This window comes from Myxocyprinus asiaticus, chromosome 11 (genome assembly GCF_019703515.2).
Source record: "Myxocyprinus asiaticus isolate MX2 ecotype Aquarium Trade chromosome 11, UBuf_Myxa_2, whole genome shotgun sequence".
NCBI lineage: Eukaryota > Metazoa > Chordata > Actinopteri > Cypriniformes > Catostomidae > Myxocyprinus > Myxocyprinus asiaticus.
In genome coordinates, this window is record NC_059354.1 from 50,681,596 (window position 1) to 50,705,959 (window position 24,364).

The 24,364-nt window shown below is 37.9% G+C and overlaps 1 protein-coding gene across 1 annotated transcript in view; it reads right to left on the reverse strand.

The window, feature by feature from the left end:
- LOC127448264 (F-box-like/WD repeat-containing protein TBL1X) overlaps positions 1–13,814 on the reverse strand; it is a 32,828-nt gene extending 19,014 nt beyond the window's left edge. Inside the window, exon 1 of the mRNA XM_051710671.1 lies at positions 13,559–13,814. The gene's annotated coding sequence lies outside the window, so the exon portion shown is untranslated. The remainder of the gene's footprint in view (positions 1–13,558) is intronic.
- Positions 13,815–24,364: the final 10,550 nt, after the last annotated feature.

The following is a 24,364-nucleotide window of genomic DNA, read 5'->3' on the forward strand; positions in this document are numbered from 1 at the left end:
ACGGAGACATAGCACGTGTGAAGGCTTCACGCCATCCACCGCGGCATCCACACCCAACTCACCACGCGCCCCACCGAGAGTAAGAACCACATTATAGCGATCACGAGGAGGTTACCCCATGTAACTCTACCCTCCCTAGCAACCGGGCCAATTTGGTTGCTTAGGAGACCTGGCTTGAGTCACTCAGCACACCCTGGGTTTCAAACTAGCGAGCTAGCGAACTCCAGGGGTGGTAGCCAGCGTCTTTACCACTGAGCTATATGTTGCTTCTCAAGTAAATATATCTTGTTTTAAGGATTTTTAGATAATTTTAAATGGAAAAGAAGACAAAAACACTTGATAATAATAATAATAATAGGATTTTTTGCAGTGAAGTATTTTTTTCCCTTTAATTCGGTGAATGTCATTTAGAGATATTTTTAAAAGATGATTTTGTCCTCTTTATTGTTAGTAAGCATGTTTAATACAACCTTTTAAGTCGGGGCACAAGCTGAATAATCGGTTAAGAGATAATGATTAATCGTTGCAATAATCGCCGAATAATCGTTAGATTAATCGATTATCAACATAATCGTTAGTTGCAGCCCTAACCAGTATATAAGTAATCTTATACTGATGTGCAAGTTATGAATGCCCAACTCAAAATTAATTAAGAACTGTTGAAGTCTCACAAGCCTGATGTACAACATTAGGCTACATAACACAGTCTAAACTGTCTCTGGAACTGTTTCCGTTAATTTAATGATGATCTGTGTCTCTATTAAATCAAGCAGTGCAGTTACGGACTGATTGAACATATGACAATGTATAGTTAAAGATACATGAGAATTGTTGTAATAAGTGGAATTTCATAAAAGAATAAATGAATGAATGAAATATACCATCACATTTCTTGTTGGCTTAGATTTGTTTATTTAAAATATATTTAGGATCTATTTTTTGGATTGTATATATGTCTGTAAAAAGTCTGCAAACACGCCTTTTAGAAGAACTGTATTAAATGTATTTCTGATTTGTTTAATCTGCTCTGTAGAAATCTGATCTCATCATTTGGTAACTGACAGCAGAGGGTAGTAAATACAAGAAGAATTGCATTTCTCATTTCCAAATAATTATTTTAAAACAAAAAAAGGTACTAAAAGAATTACTGGATCCGTCAAGAGGAATCGGAACCGGAATCGTAAAATTCCTTTCGATTCCCAACCCTAGAGTTTTGTGTGATTTTAACCACATTGATGGGTGTTCTTTAGCATGACTGATGCAAACTGGGTTTTACCATGGTAAAATTACTGTAGTACATTTATTTCAAGTAATACAGCTCATTATTCTAACTTTAAGCTGTTAACAGTTGCCAAGCAATGTAGCAACTTTATTGCATTTTACAATGGCTTGATACATGGTTTATCCAATCAGAATGTCTGAACTATTCGTTTTTATAACTGACATTATGTAACCATGCTTAAAAACAATTGGCCAATCTGTGTCATTTGATGCGATGCACATAAAGTCTTTTACGTGATATTTCACTATGAGCTTAGTCCAATCAAATTGCCGAACCTAGCTGATATTTTTATTGCAAGAATAAAATAAAAAAGTATTTTTCTCACCACACACAAGAAACCCTGAATTCAATACACATATGCAATAATTAAATAAAGACCACGAGGCTCTGTCTTTATATAATTTATGTTATGCATCATATTTTTTGTCCTTAATGTGTATTTATATCACTGTACCTAGTGTTATATCATCCAGGCATTAAAAACAAGTAGAAGCTGGGTTCGGGAGTTCGTTTGAAATATACTCGTAGCAAAATACACTATATTGCCAAAAGTATTCGCTCACCCATCCAAATAATTGAATTCAGGTGTTCCAATCACTTCCATGGCCACAGGTGTATAAAATGAAGCACCTAGGCATGCAGACTGCTTCTACAAACATTTGTGAAAGAATGGGCCGCTCTCAGGAGCTCAGTGAATTCCAGCGTGGTACTGTGATAGGATGCCACCTGTGCAACAAGTCCAGTCGTGAAATTTCCTCGCTACTAAACATTCCACAGTCAACTGTCAGTGGTATTATAACAAAGTGGAAGCGATTGGGAATGACAGCAACTCAGCCACGAAGTGGTAGGCCACGTAAAATGACAGAGCGGGGTCAGCGGATGCTGAGGCGCATAGTGCGCAGAGGTCGCCAACTTTCTGCAGAGTCAATCGCTACAGACCTCCAAAGTTCATGTGGCCTTCAGATTAGCTCAAGAACAGTGCGTAGAGAGCTTCATGGAATGGGTTTCCATGGCCGAGCAGCTGCATCCAAGCCATACATCACCAAGTGCAATGCAAAGCGTCGGATGCAGTGGTGTAAAGCACGCCGCCACTGGACTCCAGAGCAGTGGAGACGCGTTCTCTGGAGTGACGAATCACGCTTCTCCGTCTGGCAATCTGATGGACGAGTCTGGGTTTGGCGGTTGCCAGGAGAACGGTACTTGTCTGACTGCATTGTGCCAACTGTGAAGTTTGGTGGAGGGGGGATAATGGTGTGGGGTTGTTTTTCAGGAGCTGGGCTTGGCCCCTTAGTTCCAGTGAAAGGAACTCTGAATGCTTCAGCATACCAAGAGATTTTGGACAATTCCATGCTCCCAACTTTGTGGGAACAGTTTGGGGATAGCCCCTTCCTGTTCCAACATGACTGCGCACCAGTGCACAAAGCAAGGTCCATAAAGACATGGATGAGCAAGTTTGGTGTGGAAGAACTTGACTGGCCTGCACAGAGTCCTGACCTCAACCCGATAGAGCACCTTTGGGATGAATTAGAGCGAAGACTGCGAGCCAGGCCTTCTCGTCCAACATCAGTGTCTGACCTCACAAATGCGCTTCTGGAAGAATGGTCAAAAATTCCCATAAACACACTCCTAAACCTTGTGGAAAGCCTTCCCAGAAGAGTTGAAGCTGTTACAGCTGCAAAGGGTGGGCCGACGTCATATTAAACCCTATGGATTAAGAATGGGATGTCACTTAAATTCATATGCGTCTAAAGGCAGATGAGCGAATACTTTTGGCAATATAGTGTATATGCATAAATATAAAGACAGAATACACGGGACGAATGCAACAGAGCTCTTTACTCATCTCACTCGCACAAAAAACACAGATTCCATATTCCTCAAAATGCATCAAAAACATGGAAAGAACATAATGAAAACATTATGCAAAATTAGGTAGATAAATGCCTTAACTGCATTAAATATATTACTCTAATGCGTTGACATCTGAACGCTTTAAGATCAATGCAGTAAACCAGAAAAAAATATGTTTGTGGAACAGCGGCACCTAATGTACAGGGGTTACATTTGTCTTTTCATTTTATTCTTTTCGGCCTCAGTCTGAATAGGCCTTTCGTCTGCAGATTGTTGCACAAATTTGTCACGAATTTGGTGTGAACAGGCCTTAACTCAACAGCCTGGGCTGCTTTTAGGGCTCTGGAGAGACTGGTGTCATCCTTGTTCAGTGGGTCCTGTGGTGGGATGAGCAAGAGACAGACACAGTGGGTGTGGTGTCAAGCCTCCGAGAGGCATTTGTTGGAAATAATAATAAAAATAACATGTCCATAAAGGGGGATAATAAAGTGTCCAGCGGGGGATAGTGTTCATAATAAAGGGGGAATCTGGCATCCTCGCGGTGAGACGGGGCTCCGTGAAGGGCGGTGTAGTGTCTTTGGAATGGCCCAGGCATGCGCTGGGTCCATCGGCCATACACACTCCCCTCCAGGGTCCACGGCGTCCTTGGCGGCCTGTCTTTCCAGGCCCGTGGCAGGTGAGAGGGAAAGGCGGCCCGGCCTCTAGCCCGTCGGCCGCGATGTGTGCAGTTCTCCCCCGGTGACTCATCTAGTCCGAGGAGCGGGTCCGGCGGCGCATCATCTCGTCCGAACCCTCCCAGCTCTGGTCCTGGGCGTGCGAGAATGCCAGTGTGTGCACACATGGAGATTTGAAGCCGGTTCCCCGAGAAGCAGTGCGCTCTGCATTTTAAAGGCTGCGGTGATGACGTATTATTCACATCAGGTGCGCTTCATTCACCACTATCAGAACGAAGCTTATTAATTATGCACCTCTTCTCGCTCTCCTGCCCAACTCCCGTCGTGAGCCTGGCTGAAGGGCGGCCCTAAGAGGCGGGGTGACGATGACGAGCCAGAAGGGCAGATCATTCCGCCACATCCCCATTGGTTCATTAATGAAGATATGGCCTGCAAGATATCAATAACCTTGTACTGTTAATACTAACAGAGCTGCTCCATTTAAAAAACACAGCCGGGTGTAATTATCACAGGAGCGTACAGGGCCCTGCTGCTCAACTACAGCAATAATACATATATCACACCAATGCTGATTATTCTGAATACTCTGGTCTATAAAAAAAAAAAAAACAACAACAAACAAAAAAACAGCGCTTTCTGAAGTGACTAAACAAAACTGCTACATCCGAGTAAAAGAAATGTCTCATTATAAGAAAGATCGTAAAAGCAACCCAAAGCTCCAAACTGACATGCAATTCTGGCCTGTTAAAGGGATAGTTCACCCAAAAATGAAAATTCTCTCATCATTTACTCACCCTCATGATATCCCAGGTGTGTCTGAATTTCTTTCTTCAGCAGAACACATTTGAAGAAAAACAGAAAAATATCTCAACTCAGTAGGTCCTTAAAATGCAAGTGGATGGTGATCAGAACTTTGAAGCTCCAACAATCACAGACAGTCAGAATAAATGTCATCCATACGACTCCAGCGGTTAAATTAATGTCTACTAAAGTGATACAATCACTTTCTGTGCAAAAAAGACCAATATTTAAGTACTTTAACTATAAATCATCGCTTCCAGTGCAAAATCCACAAAAGGAGGGAGATCATTTTCATATGGAGTGGTGGTGGCGTAGTGGGCTAAAGCACATAACTGGTAATCAGAAGGTTGCTGGTTCGAGCCCCACAGCTACCACCATTGTGTCCTTGAGCAAGGCACTTAACTCCAGGTTGCTCCGTAATAAGTGCACTGTTAGTCGCTTTGGATAAAATGCATAAATGTAAATGTAAATATTTGGCTTCTAAACTATGGAATAGTCTCCCTAACACTGTACGGGACTCAGACACACTCTCTCAGTTTAAGTCTAGACTAAAGACTCATCTATTTAGCCAGACATACACCTAATTTATCCCTCAACTCACAGTTATGCTGCATTAGTCAGTTCTGCCTGAACCAGATACACTTCTCATATTCTATAACTCTGCTTTAAAGCGAATGGCATCTACGCTAATATTGTTCTATTTGTTTCCCTGTCTCAACCTTAGGATTCATATCCCGAGGTTACCAGGTCCACCTTCGATCGAACCAGAAGTCCGACTCCCACTGCTATGGGTCGCTGCGTAATGACTACTAACTGCAGTCTGTGCCAGCCAGACATCACTTCAGTCTACTTAGATGGACTTCTCAGAGGATGAACTGCTGTCAAAACCACTGTAAAACATGGGATACTTTACTGGCCACTGCATGAACCTTGGACTTAGGATTCAACAGAAATGTACTGCCTTAATGAATTATACCATTTTTTGTTATAGCATAATAAATATACACAATATATACAATACAATGCATAATAAAGCTGCTTTGAAATGATGTGTGGTGTGAAAAGCTCTATACAAAATAAAAATGACGACTTAATATGGTAGCAATTTATTATTTGCATTTAGCATAGTTTTTTGTCTTGCGGTCAACAACCCAACAAAAACAGATGTGCATCCCAATTTTAGTTTGCAACCCACCATGACTGACCTGATCTGCGTACGCCTCTTAATTTGACAACTTAAAAAAGGCATTGTTTTTAGTCTGAAGACCTGCTACCACAAAACCAAAAGAATTTAACATTTTAAAAGGATTTTTAAAATAACACAGAAGTAATGAAACAATTAACACATTTTTTTAAAAATGTATAAAAACTGGGTTCATATACAAATGGAAGGATAAAGCTGTCACAAGCACAGAGCCAAAATAAACCACAAGAATGATTAATGTAAAAAAACACACAAAAAAAAAACAGGTCACAGCCGAGAGATGCGGAGAAAAGAGAAGACACATGCAATCCGGCAGCGAGCCTCATTTTCTCCTGGCTGGTCACATCTGACAGATGTGCAAACAAGAGCTACAAAACTGCAACCATTTTCTCTTGAGCGGCTCTGCTGAGTAAAAATACGTCTCAGGGCACATGAATGAACCCACACGACGACAAGTGGCCACACTAGCCATGTCAATTAGATTCTCGTATACAGTCAACTTAACAGAGATGATTGGCGCCTTACAATAATTTGGGGGAAAAAAATCATTGTTCTCAAACTGGAGACAAGTTTATGAAAGCAATAAAGCATGAGAAGTTTTACATTAGTGATTTTACCACAAGTAAGGGGTGTTCTAAACATGTAAAACCCCCTTAACCATGGTGAAATCACTGTAACGCAACAATTGGCTTAACAAAATGGCACCAACAGCAATATGATAAAAGACACTGACGTTCAATAAATAGTTACAATTTTTTTGTCCGGATCAATTAATACTTAAAATATCTAAATAATGGAATTCACACAACAACAAAAAAATACTTCAATTAAGTTTTGTTTTTATTATGAATACACCAATGTATCGGCTGCTGATATTTATCGGCCAATTATTGACCAAATTAAAACCATCGGCAAATTAAGCATGAAAACGCCAGTAAACCGATGGTTCATTTATTATTATTGATCATCACACTTTATAAAAACACTGCGAATTCAAATGCACAATCCCAAAATAATGATAGCCACAGAATGTAGAAGGGTTGGAACTACTAAGAACATGTAATGTTTCATTTTTAGTCATTCTCGTTCACACATTAATGAAGAAAAAACATCGTTACAGACGTGTCACTTGTGAAAGCGCACTAATCTATACCTGATGAGGTAAAACCATCCAAAAGGCAATGAAACCAACAAACTTTGACTTCTTAGACAATGGTATGGTATCCATTAAGGCTACATGATTGATTCAGTTAAGATTAAAATCGCAATATGGTCTTGTACAAGTGCATGAAAGCTTAAAAATAGACTGCATTTCAGCACTTCAGTCAGCATTGTGTAAGCAAGCGGCGCCCTCTAGCGGTGTGTATGGCATTATCCATTACAACACAATAGAACTTAAACAAGCATTATATTCCTTTGGTTCAAACTTTATTTTTGCATGATGTGATTGACATTTCTGTGGAATTGCCCAATGTATGGATAATATGAATGTGATAAAGTTACTTTTTAGCGGACTACATTTAAAAGTTGAAAAATCGTCATGAATCGTCCACAAGTTTGAAAAACAAAAATTATATTAATTTTTTGCCATATCGCCCAGCCCTAGTTTCAGATTTGGTACTGTGCTGGGTCGCCAGTGGATGTCCAATGTAAAGCAGGAAAACTATTTGAGCACCACTGATGTAGGCTAGTGTTCACTGATAATGAATCTACATACATAACATAGCAACTTGCCACATTAATACATAAAGTAATAATGTACACATCATGTGATCAAAATATTTGTACAATATATACATTTTGTATATAATGAAGTGTAGAGAACTGCTTCTCTCTCTAAAGCACACTAATTTGCATTCAGTGCAATATCAATCAATAGTACAACATCTATTGAAGTCTAACTGTACTATGTGTATATATTGTTGTGTATCATTTAGTGATCAGCCGATATATGATATCAAGAGAACCGGGTGTCCAACGGACAATAAAATGCAGATTTAACCTACATAATAACATTTAATGATACCTTATAAGAAGCACCAAACAAAAAAAACTGTTTCAGAACTTTATTGAAATAAATAAAAAAGGATCTTTTTAAATAAAATAAACAAAACAGTATAAAAAAGTTAGAAAGTCATGTTTTAAAACGTAAAACAACAATCAACTCATTTTGTTCAAAAGAAAATTTCTGTCTGCCATCCAAGCAAATTCAATGACATTCATCTCGCATTCGACGCTTCATTAGTGCGTAATATGCTTCTCTTCTGACATGCGCGTCTGTGTTTCACGTGAGTGTTGTGTGCACTTTCTCTGGAGCACGCAAATGTGTGCAAGTCCATCAGGATTCTCGATATTTACAGGACAGCGCAGAGCAGGATCATTCGTGCTACTCACTCATTTTTGACTCAGGAAAAAACCCTAAACAAAAACCATCTCCACAGACCGGGACGACTCTCAAACAAGTCAAGAAAATGAAGAGGAGCTTGTTATTAAAAAGGTGCGACATCTGTGGTGTTGGTTCACAGAAGCCAACATGGAGCAGAAAAATGTCACTTGTAAACTGTCGCACGACTATTATCACTCGTAATACAAGCAATTTGTTTTATCTCAAAATGAAGCACGCAAAAGAATATAATGAAAGCAAAAAGATGCACTCCGCATTAATTCGGTCATCATTTTTTAAATTTTTTTATTTAATATTTGTTTTCTGTTGACTACCACACGTGGAGTCGCGAGTTCGAATCCAGGGCGTGCTGAGTGACTCCAGCCAGGTCTCCTAAGCAACCAAATTGGCCCGGTTGTTAGGGAGGGTAGAGTCACATGGGGTAACCTCCTCGTGGTCGCTATAATGTGGTTCTACGTCTCCGCGGTAACGCGCTCAACAAGCCACGTGATAGGATGCGCAGATTGACGGTCTCAGACGCGAAGGCAACTGAGATTCGTCCTCCGCCACCCGGATTGAGGCGAGTCACTACACCACCACGAGGACTTAGAGCGCATTGGGAACTGGGCATTCCAAATTGGGGAGAAAAGGGGAGGAAAAAAAAATGACTCAAATTGTGATATAAGATCTTGGTCATATCACACACTCATAATGGTGTAGGAAACAAACATTTTCACTTGCACAGTCCCAACTCAGTAAAGTGTCCTACTCATGGGAACAGTCAGAATATTACGGATAACTAGTCCTGCTTATTTATGAAAATATTTATTTTGCAGAAAATTATTTATGATAAATAGTAACTTTAACTACATCTGTCAACTAATAGATTAATATGAAACTGCAACATTTTTGTCAAAATACAACTGATACTGCTATAATATCGTGATCAGTTTTAGTAAGGGTGATGATGTGTTTTTGAAAAACCTTTATTGAAGCACAAGTCAAAGTAATCCAGCAGAGCAAAGTGCCGCAACACTGAGCACACACGCATGAAAACCAGGCTTCAGTTGTGCTGCACAAACACGTGTGATGAGAATCATATTTAGCACGTATGAAGCACAAAACATGAGATGATTATAATTAATTTTGTTTCACTGGCCCAAATTTTCACTTGGGCAGCTGCTGAAAAAAGTTCAATGCAGGTAAACCCTGATACACACACATGTCCAAAAACCCTTAAGTCACCCATGAGTAGGTTTTAGAGACACTATGGTCTGCTTGTGTGTTTGAAATCTAGGTCATGTTGGCATGATTGTTTCAGACGGATTTGGATTTTCCGCAGAGAGAATGCTGAAGACTTTGCTCAAATCCAGGAGAAAATTCCCAGGACTCATAACTCTCTCTTCTATCTGATTAACCATTAACTCCGTTGATGTGTAATGATTTACAACTCTGTGCAAATGTAAAGCTATTTATAATGTCCTTCATGACAACATGTGGCGTGGGAGAGGATGTGAGTCAGGGAAGATAATAGTTAGAACTTTACAATTCTGCTTCTGCTTCCTATTTCACTTTATGGTTAACAAACTAATTCACTCTTTTACAAGGTATTTCAGCTGCCAACTTATAAATGTTCAATGAATATTTCTGAAATTCAAACTGTTTACTTCATTACCCTTTCAACATCATGACTCCTGAAACAGAGTGGGTTAAGATTATTTGGAACTTTAATTAAATAACCCCGATATACTGGATGTAGTGACTCAAATAACGTTCAGTAAACATTTAGCAACTACCAATGATTAAAAATGCAATATACCAGTATCTGACATGTGACCTACAGCCTACCACATACACACAAGCTGATATAAATGTGTACACAGAGGTACTGCATTGTGGGAAACAATATGCATACTACTGGTTAATTCTGGCTGTGTATTTGCAAATATGACCGATTTAGTATATAACCAAAGTCTAGTCCAGACACTGAAATAAAAGCCCTCCAATGACATCTAAATATATAACAACAACAACAACAACACACTTTAAGGAACTGAAGACTAAAGCACAACGTGGCCTTTAAATATTAGTGGCAGTCCACTGGTTAAGCGTCATGGCTGCGCATACTGTATACAGCTGAAGTCAGAAGTTTACATACACTTAGGTCAAAGTCATTAAAACTCCACAGATTAATATTAGCAAACTATAGATTTGGCAAGTCGTTTAGGACATCTACTTTGTGCATGACACGAGTAATTTTTCCATCAATTGTTTACAGACAGATTGTTTCATTTTTAATTGACTATATCACAATTCCAGTGGGTCAGAAGTTTACATACACTAAGTTAACTGTGCCTTTAAGCAGCTTGGAAAATTCCAGAAAATGACAAGCCTTTAGACAATTAGACAATTATCTTCTGATAGGAGGTGTACTGAATTGGTGGTGTACCTGTGGATGTATTTTAAGGCCTATCTTCAAACACAGTGCCTCTTTTCTTGACATCATGGGAAAATCAAAAGAAATAAGCCAAGACCTCAGAAAAACATTGTGGACCTCCACAGGTCTGGTTCATCCTTGGGAGCAATTTCTAAACACCTGAAGGTACCACGTTCATCTGTACGAACAACAGTACGCAAGTATAAACACCATGGGACCACACAGCCATCATACCGCTCAGGAAGGAGATGCATTCTGTCTCCTAGAGATGAACGTAGTTTGGTGTGAAAAGTGCAAATCAATCCCAGAACAACAGCAAAGGACCTTGTGAAGATGCTGGAGGAAACAGGTAGACAAGTATCTATATCCACAGTAAAACGAGTCCTATATTGACATAACCTGAAAGGCTGCTCAGCAAGGAAGAAGCCACTGCTCCAAAACCACCATAAAAAAGCCAGACTACAGTTTGCAAGTGCACATGGGGACAAAGATCTTACTTTTTGGAGAAATGTCCTCTGGTCTGATGAACCAAAAATTGAACTGTTTAGGCATAATGACCATCAATATGTTTGGAGGAAAAAGGGCGAGGATGGTAAGCTGAAGAACACCATCCCAACCGTGAAGCATGGGGGTGGCAGCATCATGTTGTGGGGGTGATTTGCTGCAGGAGGGACTGGTGCACTTCACAAAATAGATGGCATCATGAGGAAGGAAAATTATGTGGATATTGAAGCAACATCTCAAGACATCAGTCAGGAAGTTAAAGCTCGGTCGCAAATGGGTCTTCCAAATGGACAATGACCACAAGCATACCTCCAAAGTTGTGTCAAAATGGCTTAAGGACAACAAAGTCAAGGTATTGGAGTGGCCATCACAAAGCCCTGACCTCAATCTGATAGAAAATTTGTGGGCAGAACTGAAAAAGCGTGTGTGAGCAAGGAGGCCTACAAACCTGACTCAGTTACACCAGTTCTGTCTGGAGGAATGGGACAAAATTCCAGCAACTTATTGTGAGAAGCTTGTGGAAGGATACCCAAAACATTTGACCCAAGTTAAACAATTTAAATGGCAATGCACGGGTCAAAATTGACAAGCAAACACAATTTGTTTTAAATGGATATTCTTAATTTTTATTTATAAAATATCTCTGTTCATTTTGATATTCTTAACAAAAGCCCTATTCGGACGGGACTAGTTTTTCCCGAGGAGGTCAGAGAAATTCATGTTTCACAGAAGTACTTTGTTATTTTAATCCCATCTGAATCTGACACGTCTATGTTTTTCACACACAACCTCAAAATTAGTAAATTAGCTTCTGTTTTTTCGGCTAACTCAAGCGTCCTCTGAGAAATCGAATCCCGTCCGAATGCGAATGTCTGTGATTGCTGATTATTGAATTTTCACGATGCTTCTCCTCATGTATTTTGACCTTCTCGAATTACCGTCTAGAACACCTTCCGCACGCCTTTCAATTTAGATGTAGATTTTTTTTTTCTTCCATCCGACGGAAAAATACGAAAATCAAATTATTAAAGGAGAGCCGAATCGCAGAACTGCTCAGACTGGCCACTGTAATATCAGCGTCAGGTAAGATAATCATCGTAATTTCTCCACTCAATTACGTAATGTTATAATTATATAATTCACAGATGAGTATTGTTTATTTCAGTGGGTTTATTGTAAGCAGCCACTTCTATAAACTCATGTGAAGTTTATTTTAATAGGCTTTTTAAAATAAGTAATTTATAATGTATAATTAATACATTAAAATTAGGGGGCCTGGGTAGCTCAGCGAGTAAAGATGCCAGGGCGTGTTGAGTGACTCCAGCCAGGTCTCCTAAGCAACCAAATTGGCCCAGTTGCTAGGGAGGGTAGAGTCACACGGGGTAACATCCTCGTGGTCGCTACAATGTGGTTCTCACTCTCGGTGGGGCGCGTGGCGAGTTGTGCGTGGATGCCGCGGAGAATAGTGTGAAGCCTCCAAACGCGCTATGTCTCCATGGTAACGCGCTCAACGAGCCACGTGATAAGATGCGCGGATTGACGGTCTCAGACGCGGAGGCAACTGAGATTTGTGCTCCGCCACCCGGATTGAGAACGCAATAGGAGGGTTAAATCACTGAAAATTGTTCCCTCCGCTGCAGCTCACATATCTTATTCCCCATCCCACAAACTCAAACTGTCATGTCACATTTGTTTACGACACGCGCGAGAACTACCGGCGCTTTATTTCAATCAGAACGTGATCATGAATTTGATTCCAGAGCTTAAATGCAAAGTGATCGTATGACTTATAAAGACTTGGAATATAGCGCAACAGTTGAATGAACTACTTTTATGGTGTGTGGGTTGTGGTCTAATACATACAGGTTTGAGATGACATGAGGGTGATTAAATAATGACAGCAATGACAACTATGTAGTTTAACTGATAATGAGTTTCCTCATAATAATGTGTAGCCTACTGTACACGTGGGACACTATTCAACATGATGCACACTTTCTACCTTTGAGAACACATGTCAAAATAGTGTTTTGTACTCGTTCCTTTATGTTGAGAGTGAATGTGTGCCTCAACGCACTAACACAATCGAGTAGGCTACTAACTAGTGAACCCTTGATCCCTCCCCCACTCAATAGCCTACATACTGGAGACATGTGCTGCTGTAGCATCAAGCAACAAACAGCGTGTTTTCTTACCAAATCAACAAGAAATCATCGCGAAAATCTCTATATGAAGTGGCCAGTACATATGTCACCACACAAATATGACTTTGAAGTCATTAGAGGCGTCTGGAAAAGTTGAATTATCCATCATTCACGCATACTGTACATTCAGTACACTCAGTAGTAGCATTTTAATTGTTCTTTATAAAGATGTGCACGACAGATAATGTTCATATGTATGATATATCGCTTCTTCTTACCTTCACAACTCAAGTTGCTTCCTCTCTTTCACTTTCACAAGGAAACTATCCTCTAACTTCACTGTGGGACCATGCTCCGGTCAGAGAAAAGCGATTATCGGCCGTAGTCCGATTTGAAACAATAATCGCGGTTTCGTCTGCCAAATTGGCGTTTAAATGTAGATCATGCCGGATTTTTTTTTACACAAGTTTCCTGTGTGTTTCTCACAGAACAGAGAGTCGATAGACGGCGGCACTTACACTTACTACAACAGAAAGAGCGAGGCGGGCTCTGTTTCAAAAACTAGTGAGCTCCCTACATAGTCAGCATCACAGCGACGTCAGAGAGCGCGACGAAAAAATCGAACCGCTTTTTGAGCGTCACCATATTTGCGCCTGTTTTAGACAAAAATACTTTATTTACTGAGAAAAAGAACATTGAACATGTACACAGGGAATATAGCGCTATCAAAAAAGATTCAGTATATCTGAGAACGCACCAAAAATCAGACCGCTTTTTTGAGCGTTGTAGCATTTGCACCTAGGTTACGCATTGTACTTTTTATTTATTTATTTATTGAGGAAAAGTACATTGAACATGTTCACATATGGGCAGGGTTGGGGAGTAACGGAATACATGTAACGGGATTACGTATTTAAAATACAAAATATAAGTAACTGTATTCCACTACAGTTACAATTTAAATCATTGGTAATTAGAATACAGTTACATTCAAAAAGTATTTTGATTACTGAAGTGATTACTTTGCATTTTATTGTCATTTGTTTCATTTAATATTTAGTCCTTTGAGATGGAAACATTTATACATATAAATGATGCAATCCAAAGTGCATTTGAACAGCGGTGAAACACTTTCTTATGATGTGTTACATTCATACGAGCAGACAGAGACGTAATTTGAAGTAAGTTTGGAGCAGAAGAAATATAAATAAACTTTGTGTAAATTGTCAGCTTTACGCTAAGATAAAATGCTATTTCTAGCCATTTTACATGCACGTTACCAGACACGATCATATTTTTTTATCAAGAAAATTCACGTCGAATCATAACTTTTTTTTCTTGTAAGATCTTTGATATTAGAGCAAAAATCGTATTCTTGATAATAATTTTTGTATTGTTTTCCTGTGAAAATATGTAAAAATCCTTAAAACAAGATCAATTAGATTTATCTTGTTTTAGAAACAACACTGCATAAGATATTTCGGTTTTAACATGTGTATTTTGTCTTACTGTACTGGCAGAGTTTTTATAGTCAGAACAAGTGAAAAAATCTACCAGTGCTGAAGAAGTAATCCAAAGTATTTAGATTACATTACTGACCTTGAGTAATCTAACGAAATATGTTACAAATTACATTTTACAGCATGTACTCTGTAATCTGTAGTGGAATACATTTCAAAAGTAACCCTCCCAATCCTGCATATGGGAGTATCCAAAAATAATACAAACAGCGCGACGTCTGAGAACGCACCAAAAAACAAAGCGCTTTTTTTTTTTTTATCCTTGCGGCATTTGCACCTATCGTATGCAAAAATGCTTTTTATTTATTGAGGAAAAGCACATTGAACATGTACACAAGGAATATATATATATATATATGGGTATCAAAAAATATTAAATATTAACAGCGATCTTAGAACGCACCAAAAATCAGACCACTTTTTGAGCGTTGTAGCAAGTTACGCATTGTACTTTTTATTTATTGATTGATTTATTGATTTTTATTGATTTATTTATTTTTTCTCCCCAATCTGGAATGCCCAATTCCCAATGCGCTCTGAGTCCTCGTGGTGGTGTAGTGACTCGCCTCAATCCCGGTGGCGGAGGACGAATCTCAGTTGTCTCCGCGTCTGAGACCGTCAATCCACTCATCTTATCACGTGACTTGTTGAGCACGTTACCACGGAGACCTAGCGCGTGTGGAGGCTTCACGCTATTCTCCACGGCATCCACGCACAACTCACCACGCGCCCCAGTGATCTGAGAATGCACCATTTGAGCGTGGCATTATTTGCACCTATTTTATGCAAAAATTTTCCTTATTTATAGAGGAAAAGCACACTGAACATGTACACAGGGAATACAGGGGTATCAAAAAAGATTTACAACAGCAACGTCTGGGAACGTGCCAAAAGTCAGACCGCTTTTTGGGCGTCATTTGCATCTATCTTATGCAAAATACTTTTTATTTGTTTATTTATTAAAGAAATGCACATTGAACGTGTACACAAGAAATATATATGGGTATCAAATGCAACAGTTCTCATTGTATCCTGTTTTTATCCTAGAGTCATAATGTCATTTTGCAAAAAGAATCATCATATGGCCAAAAGTGCTGTCTACGTAGGCAGCGTACTAGACTTTGAGACACAGCCAGAGAGGGTGGAGGTGGGGGGGGGAGATGGTGTTGCACTATGTGACCCACAATGAAAAAATGAGTATCTGACCTTAAACCTTCTTATTCAACAACACACAATCTACAAGGCAGAAAACACTGTGCAATGGCAGTCATCACTAATTTGTGGCACCCAGTGTTGAACACTCACAGGCAGAAGATATATTAATATTATTATATTACTATATTATATATTACTATACAAATGCATATTCAGCTGCCTACTATAACTGCCCCAGCAAACACAAAACGTTCCCTTAATGTTAGTATATGGTTTTAATTTGATGTTTTGTAATGTTGCAGGGAGGTTTTTATGTGACGACCTAAAACAGAACTTATGTAGAACATTTGTAAATATCATTTTTAATAGTATATTTTATAAACATAAACGTTCCCACAACATTCCTGGAAACAAGAAACTGTTAGCTGATGTAGAAAAGAGAAGTGGTTAAACAATTTGACTGTATATACTGAAACAACATAAGTAAACAAATTATACTTTGACATTTATTTCTCAACATTGAATAAGATTATCTATAGATAACAAGGGGCAACTAGTTGTTATGACGCAACGCAGACACGACTCCCCTCCCCTACTGGTGTTTTTTGCGCATGTGTGGTCACATAGTGGCTGATTAATTCTCCTTTCGGCCTGCACAGTCATTCACAGTTAGAAAGTATCATTACAGCCCAATGTTACTGTGACGCGTTCCTTTGAGCACCATAAATACTGATACAGTATTTATATATATATATATATATATATATATATATATATATATATATATATATATATATTTTTTTTTTTTTTTTACATTTAAACCTCAAAATAAACAGAACATTTTAGGATTTTGAAAAATTAAAAACAAATTAAAGGTACAGTGTGACATAAAAGGAAAAATAAAATTAAGGATGCTACACTGTTTCAAATTCTTTTTATTATTATTTTTTATTTATTTTTTTTTTTTTAGCTGTCTAATCAAATGTAAGTGAATTTGTGAGATGGTGTGAACTCTTTGTACAGACGGTCAGACTGAAGCACACAAGATGCTGAATAACATGACCATCAAGTTTTGTTCATGCCAGCTCCAGTGCATGCTGTCATTAAAGCAAATGGGCGACATAATTAAATTTTTTATTTTTAATACATTTTTTCAATTTAAATTATCACTGAAATGTTTATGCTGATAATATAATGTGTAATGAAAAATGCATTAAATAAAAAAATAAAAAAATGTTTAATACAATAGAATGTAAATTATGTAATTGTTTACACAACCTCATTCCAGTGACTTACAGTGAAACAGAAATAATTTATTAAAAAATGTAACGCAGCTCTTTTCCACACAGCGACAGTTCATAGTGACCAACAAAATAAAAACACTATTAAAGTTTCACAAAAGTAGTTCATACGACTTGCGGACTACATCTAAAGTCTACTACAATAACTATGTGTGAAGAACAGATTAAATTTGTCTTTATTCACAAAAAAAAAAAAAAAAATGATTCATGATTTTTTCGTAGAAATTACTATTATAATAGCTATTTTTTATTAATAATTTTTTTTAATCCCCATTTCTTCCCAATTTGGTTTTCTGTTCAACAGATCAATATTTAAGTCCTTTTTTTGCTAGAAATTCTTCTCCCAGCCCAGTAGGGGGCGATATCCATGACAAATGTGAATCACCAAAAACACAAGAAGAATGTGAAAGTTAAAGTGGAGATTGACTGAGCAGGGAGGAGAATTAATAGTAAAAAAGGACTTAAATATTGATCTGTTTCACACCCATACCTATCATATCTCTTCTGAAGACATGGATTAAACCACTGGAGTCTTATGGATTACTTTTATGCTGCCTTTATGTGCTTTTTGGAACTTCAAATTGTTGGCACAGCCATTGACCAGGAAAATAAAAAATGCCACTCCACGTCCAAAAGGTTGCAGACCCCTGCGTTAGATCAAAAGGTTTCAAAGATCAAGAGAAAAAAACTTTCTTTGACAGGAACAATGCTTCATAAATATAGAGTTCATTGGGAATGGGCATACAAGGAAACCTGCAACATGATTTAGTGTAAAAAAAGAAATTCACAGTCAATTTTACAGTTATCACACTCGGGTGACCGCAATCTTAAAGGGTCATTCTTTTTAAAGTGGCCGTTCACTAAAATAAACGTTCTTTTTTTTACAAGATATTGATATGTCCATTATAATGAATTAAAAGAATTGTCTTCTTTCTATCTCATATCAAGCATTTTGTCATGTCCCTGAGGCACTTAAATTAATTTGTACCAAAAAATATTTACATTTGTATGATTTGCTGAAATAAAAAATAAATAAATAAATAAATAAATAACTTTGGGTTCCACACATATGTGACATTACTGACCAGAAGTGACATCATTCAGCTTTCTTCAGCAGCCTGGTGCAGAAACAAGTAAGAAATGTCATAATTTAGTATTTATATTTTGATAGTGTTTTATAAAGTAGATTAACAACTCAACCACGTCACATGAAATTAAGATGATACATTAGTTCAAAAACACAACTCCGTCACATTTCTTCACTGTCAACCTGTGACGGGGCTGAGTTATTCACTACATTTATGATTATCATTACTTGATATACATTACAAATTCTATATATTTACTTGAATGAAACATTGCGTTGAAAATACAGTATGTGGATACAACCTAGTGGAGTGTTTTGCTGAGCACAGCCTGACATTTTTAGGCTCAACACAAAAAAGTTGGGGGTTTAGTTAAAAATCTGAATTAATGAGACCACAGACAAACAATTTGCCTATTTGTAGCTTCATCACATAAAAATGAGAAAACTGTCATAAATGTTATATTTATAGTCATTATATTGGTATAATGAGCACATGAGCAGCAGATGTTTATTTTATAACAAGTATTGTGTAGAATAATTTTCAAACCTCCTTCCGTCATATCCGTGACAGGGTTGAAAACAAAAAGTGTCCAAATCAGAACAAAATGTAAAATATTAAAAGAGCTTTGATGCCTGAAGGGGGGAAATATGAGTTGTTGGAAGTTTAATATTTGCCTAACGTTGTAGAGTATTCAGACAATTAATCAAGTGGGGATACAAAATAATAATAACTCCAAGATGAGTTATAACAGAATCCCAGGAATGACTCTTAAATAGTTTATATTGGGAATTCCATTGGGAGCTGCACCCTCTTTAGAGATTTTGTCCCTTGATTTGTGCAGTGAAAGTCTTATTGTGACTATTCATGACCAGAAATAGAAAGATATCCTTCACCCCTTCATAAAGCTGCGCTGATTGCGGGAGACATCAGACTTTGATATCAGTGCTTTTTCCAGATGTAAAAACTTTTTTCCACACTTAGTCTAATGGAGAGTAAATGTTTACAAAGTGGATGCTGGAAAATGTGCAAAAATATTAATTAACAGTAAAGTCTGAGTTTAAATGATTTGGTCTTGTACATTAGCTTAAAATGTCTGTGCAGTCTTGCAACAGTACTACATCATTCATTTATATAGGCCTATTATTAATATTAATCTGCAATCCAAGTAGCTTTTTCCCAGGACTAGTTAACAAACGTCTGTTACTGTGTCCTTGTTCTTCCGAGCGATATTTTCGTTTTCTCATGTTAACTGGGCAATCTTGAATATCTAGCCATCTACAGTATATATAAGGTTTTAAGTTTGCCATTTTCCCATCAGTCAGCAATTGTTTTGAAACACAAATATGGAGGCAATTTCATATTCTAACCTGCGTTGGAGGGAGACGGCGGAGTGATACAAGACATCAGCGATGCCCGATTCGTGAATTCATTTTGAGTCTGAACTTTTCAGTGAATCAGCAGTTCACTGATTCACTAATCAGGTCTGAACTTGTTCACGGATATGACTGAATCAGTCTGAACCTGTTCTCAAGTCAACCATTTATCGACTTATTAAACCGAGAGCCGTCTCAGAGATTTATGTCTCGAAATGAGCCGAGAACCGATGGATGTGTGTGTTGATACTGAGCATTTAATTGCACTGAGGATTGATGCTGCAAAAAGTTGCTTTAATACCCATATATCAGAAAAGGATCATGTAAACACACAGTAAATATGTTTCTTTGATTGTCAGTTTTATAAACACACACACACACGCGAGTTGATTTAATAAATAGCATTTCATTAAAACATGCAAAAGTGATGTTAATTCCATGTATTGTTTATTGTGCATGCCAATTATGTAGGTTTTTAATAGCTGACTCAAACAACAAACCGAACACATGAAATTTAAAATCAACAGCATTATTAATAAAACCTAATCGAAATAATAAAGAATGCATAGGACATCTGGGGATGTTTAGTCCTTTTCCCAAAAGACTTGGATTTGGGAGCAGTCCATGTGCTTTAGAAAATTAAAAAAGACACTCTATTTCATGATAGACTTTATAGTATGCTTGTTAAACCTTCATTTAATCTCTCTCTCTTATGGGCAATCTTAGCATCGCTTTGATGCATGGAAATGCATTGTTGTCTACAAAAAAGAGGAACTGCTTTCTTTCAAAAGGACTCATAATAGTTTAGACCACACAATTTGAGTAATGTGTTTATTCATATTGGGTGTTCTTGCAGGCAAAAACCCAGAAATATAAAATGAGGGAATATGTGTTTGGTAACTATGTACAATGTTTAGAGAAACTGAATGAGTGACCTACTTTATCCACAAAGTGTTACGTATTGTTTTACAGGTCACATCTGACCACACTGAGATGTTCCGGAAATAAAAATTCAGTGCCTAGAAATTTGTTAAGTCTGTACAAGTTTTCCCTTCAAATGCAGTTGTTTTGTTGTTTTAGCCTTTTAGACTCCAGTGATGAATTAGACGGCTCTAGTGACCCGCACATGCCTGCACAGGTGGGTATAACAAAGCAGACACCTGCAGGAGATGGGACACATGATCAAAGATGCTATTGAGTAAAACACTCTTGTTTTTAAATCTGGGCGGGAATGTGATGCCAGAAGACTGAAGAATGCTGAACAACACAAATAAGGGTAAACATGCTGCAAAACTGAAGCCTCACTCAAAAATATTACATTTCACTATTTGCACTTTTTCACTCAAAATTTGCGTTGGGACTTGAATATTTTTTGTTCCGTTAACTGAAACTGGGCAGAGGATTTCTAGATACCAGCAGTCTTGACAGGGAGAGTAAATCTTATAATTAAGTGTTATTTTATGCTTCTTTGTACAAGATGAATATAAAGGGAGAAACTTGTTAGTGTTTAAAGCTTTATGTTGAGATTTAGAAGAATTTCTGTTATATTGTAGTTTTGTGCGTTACTATCATGGTGAAGAGTGGAGGATGAGCCTAGGTTGAAGACCAATACATGTGTGGATGTGTTTGCACACACACGCACGTACATACACTCACACACACACTCACACACACACACACACACTCTCACACACAAACAAACATACACGTGCACGCACACACACATACACTCACACAAACAAACACTCACACACACAAACACTCACACAAACAAACACTCACACACACAAACACACACAAACAAACACTCACACACACAAACACTCACACACTCACGCACACACACACATTTACACGCATACACTCACACAAACAAACACTCACTCACACACACATACATTCACACAAACAAACACTCACACACACAAACACTCACACAAACAAACACACACACACACAAAAAAACATACACACACACACAAACACTCACACAAACAAACACACACACACATACACACACACAAACAAACATACACTCACACACACATACATTCACACAAACAAACACTCACACACACAAACACTCACACAAACAAACACACACACACACACACAAACAAACATACACACACACACAAACATACACTCACACACACAAACACTCACACAAACAAACACTTACACACACAAACACTCACACAAACAAACACACACACACACACACACACAAACAAACATACACACACACACAAACACTCACACAAACAAACACTCACACAAACAAACACTCACACACACACACCCACACACACAAACATACACGCACGCACACACACACATACACTCACAAAAACAAACACTCACACACACACACACTCACACAAACAAACACACACACACACAAACAAACATACACTCACACACACAAACACTCACACAAACAAACACACACACACACACACACACACACTCACACAAACAAACACACACACACAAACACTCACACAAACAAACACACACACACAAACACTCACACAAACAAACACTCACACACACACACACACACACACACAAACATACACGCACGCACACACACACATACAGAAACAAACACTCACACACACATACATTCACACAAACAAACACTCACACACACACAAACATACACTCACACAAACAGACACACACACATAAACACTCACACACTCACACACACATACACACACACAAACAAACATACACGCACGCACACACAAACACTCACACAAACAAACACTCACACACACACATACACTCATACAAACACACACACTCACACACAAACAAACACTCACACACACACATACACTCATACAAACACACACACTCACACAAACAAACACTCTCACACACTTACATTCACACAAACAAACAAACATACACGCATGCACACACAAACACACACACACACACACTCACACAAACAAACACTCACACACACATACACTCACTCACAAACACACACATACACTCACACAAACAAACACTCACACAAACAAACACTCACACACACACATACACTCACTCACAAACACACACATACACTCACACAAACAAACACTCACACACACACATACACTCACACAAACAAACACTCACACAAACAAACACTCACACACACACATACACTCACTCACAAACACACACATACACTCACACAAACAAACACTCTCACACACACACACACACACACACACACATAAACTCACTCACTCACAAACACACACATACACTCACAAAAACAAACACTCACACACACACACACATACACTCACACAAACAAACACTCACACAAACAAACACTCACACACAAACACACACATACACTCACACAAACAAACACTCACACACACACACACACACACACATAAACTCACTCACTCACAAACACACACATACACTCACAAAAACAAACACTCACACACACACACATACACTCACACAAACAAACAAACACACCCTCACACACACGCACACAATGTGCGTTGAGCGCCCTCTTGTGCATCATCTTTCCATGTACAGTCTTTGAGGAATATTTCAAGATCTATTTATTATATTATGTTGTGTTTGGGCTCGTTTGAATCGGGATTGTCTGCTGTAATTCCCGATACATTATTGTTTATGTTATATGTATGTTTCAGGAAATAATCAGAAAAAATTTGACAATAAGACACTTCAGTTTATTATATTTACGTGTGTCAGTGGTAATTTAATACACTAAAACTCACTGCAGATTGACCATCGAGTGAAATACATTTTCTCATTGCATTCTACCAATTGTGACCTTTCCAACGATATATAACACACGACTATCTCATCTTTTTTATGCTTTTACCAACTCTGAATATAATTGTAGTGATAACAAATTTGCAAATGATGAGAACGAAACAGTTCTAATTTGTCAGCAAATTAAAAAGCATTATTTAAGAGTTGTTAGGATCAGCTATATGCAAATGTCACCTATTTTGTTCAGATCAAGCTAGTGGTTATTACTGTAATTTATTATGTCATTATTTGTTTTTCACAGGGAGTGTCCCCCATTGGCCCGGTATACGTAAACTCAGTTCATTTAATCCTTCTAATAATATATATTTTTTTAAATTATTATTATTTATTTTTTAAATATGCACAAAAAAGGATTACAATACCCATCATACTGTAATTACTAAAAAGAAACTAACAAGATGTTGATAAAAATATCTAATGCAATATCTTGTGATAATATATACAATATGAGAGATTTATAAACAATCTTAGTGGGCCGGTCATTTTTGACCGTGAACACAAAATGCGTTAGCACAAAACGAACACAACACAAGGGTTAAAGCACAGGTTAAGGCCATTTGGCACCACTTTTATCCCAGGGTTATGAAGGCTTTTCCGGTGTTATTGCAGTGCCAAAATAATGTACAATGTGAAATCTGGAAACATTTCTACCCCGGATTACAACCAAGGATTAAGTATATAAGATAACCCAGAATTATGTTAACCCAGGGTTTTGAATCATACAAGGTTAACGATTTAAATTGTGAAAAGATACACAGAAATAATGTTGCTTGGTTTCAAAGTATTTTTTACGGGATCAAAGCAAATCATGTACATCCTTTT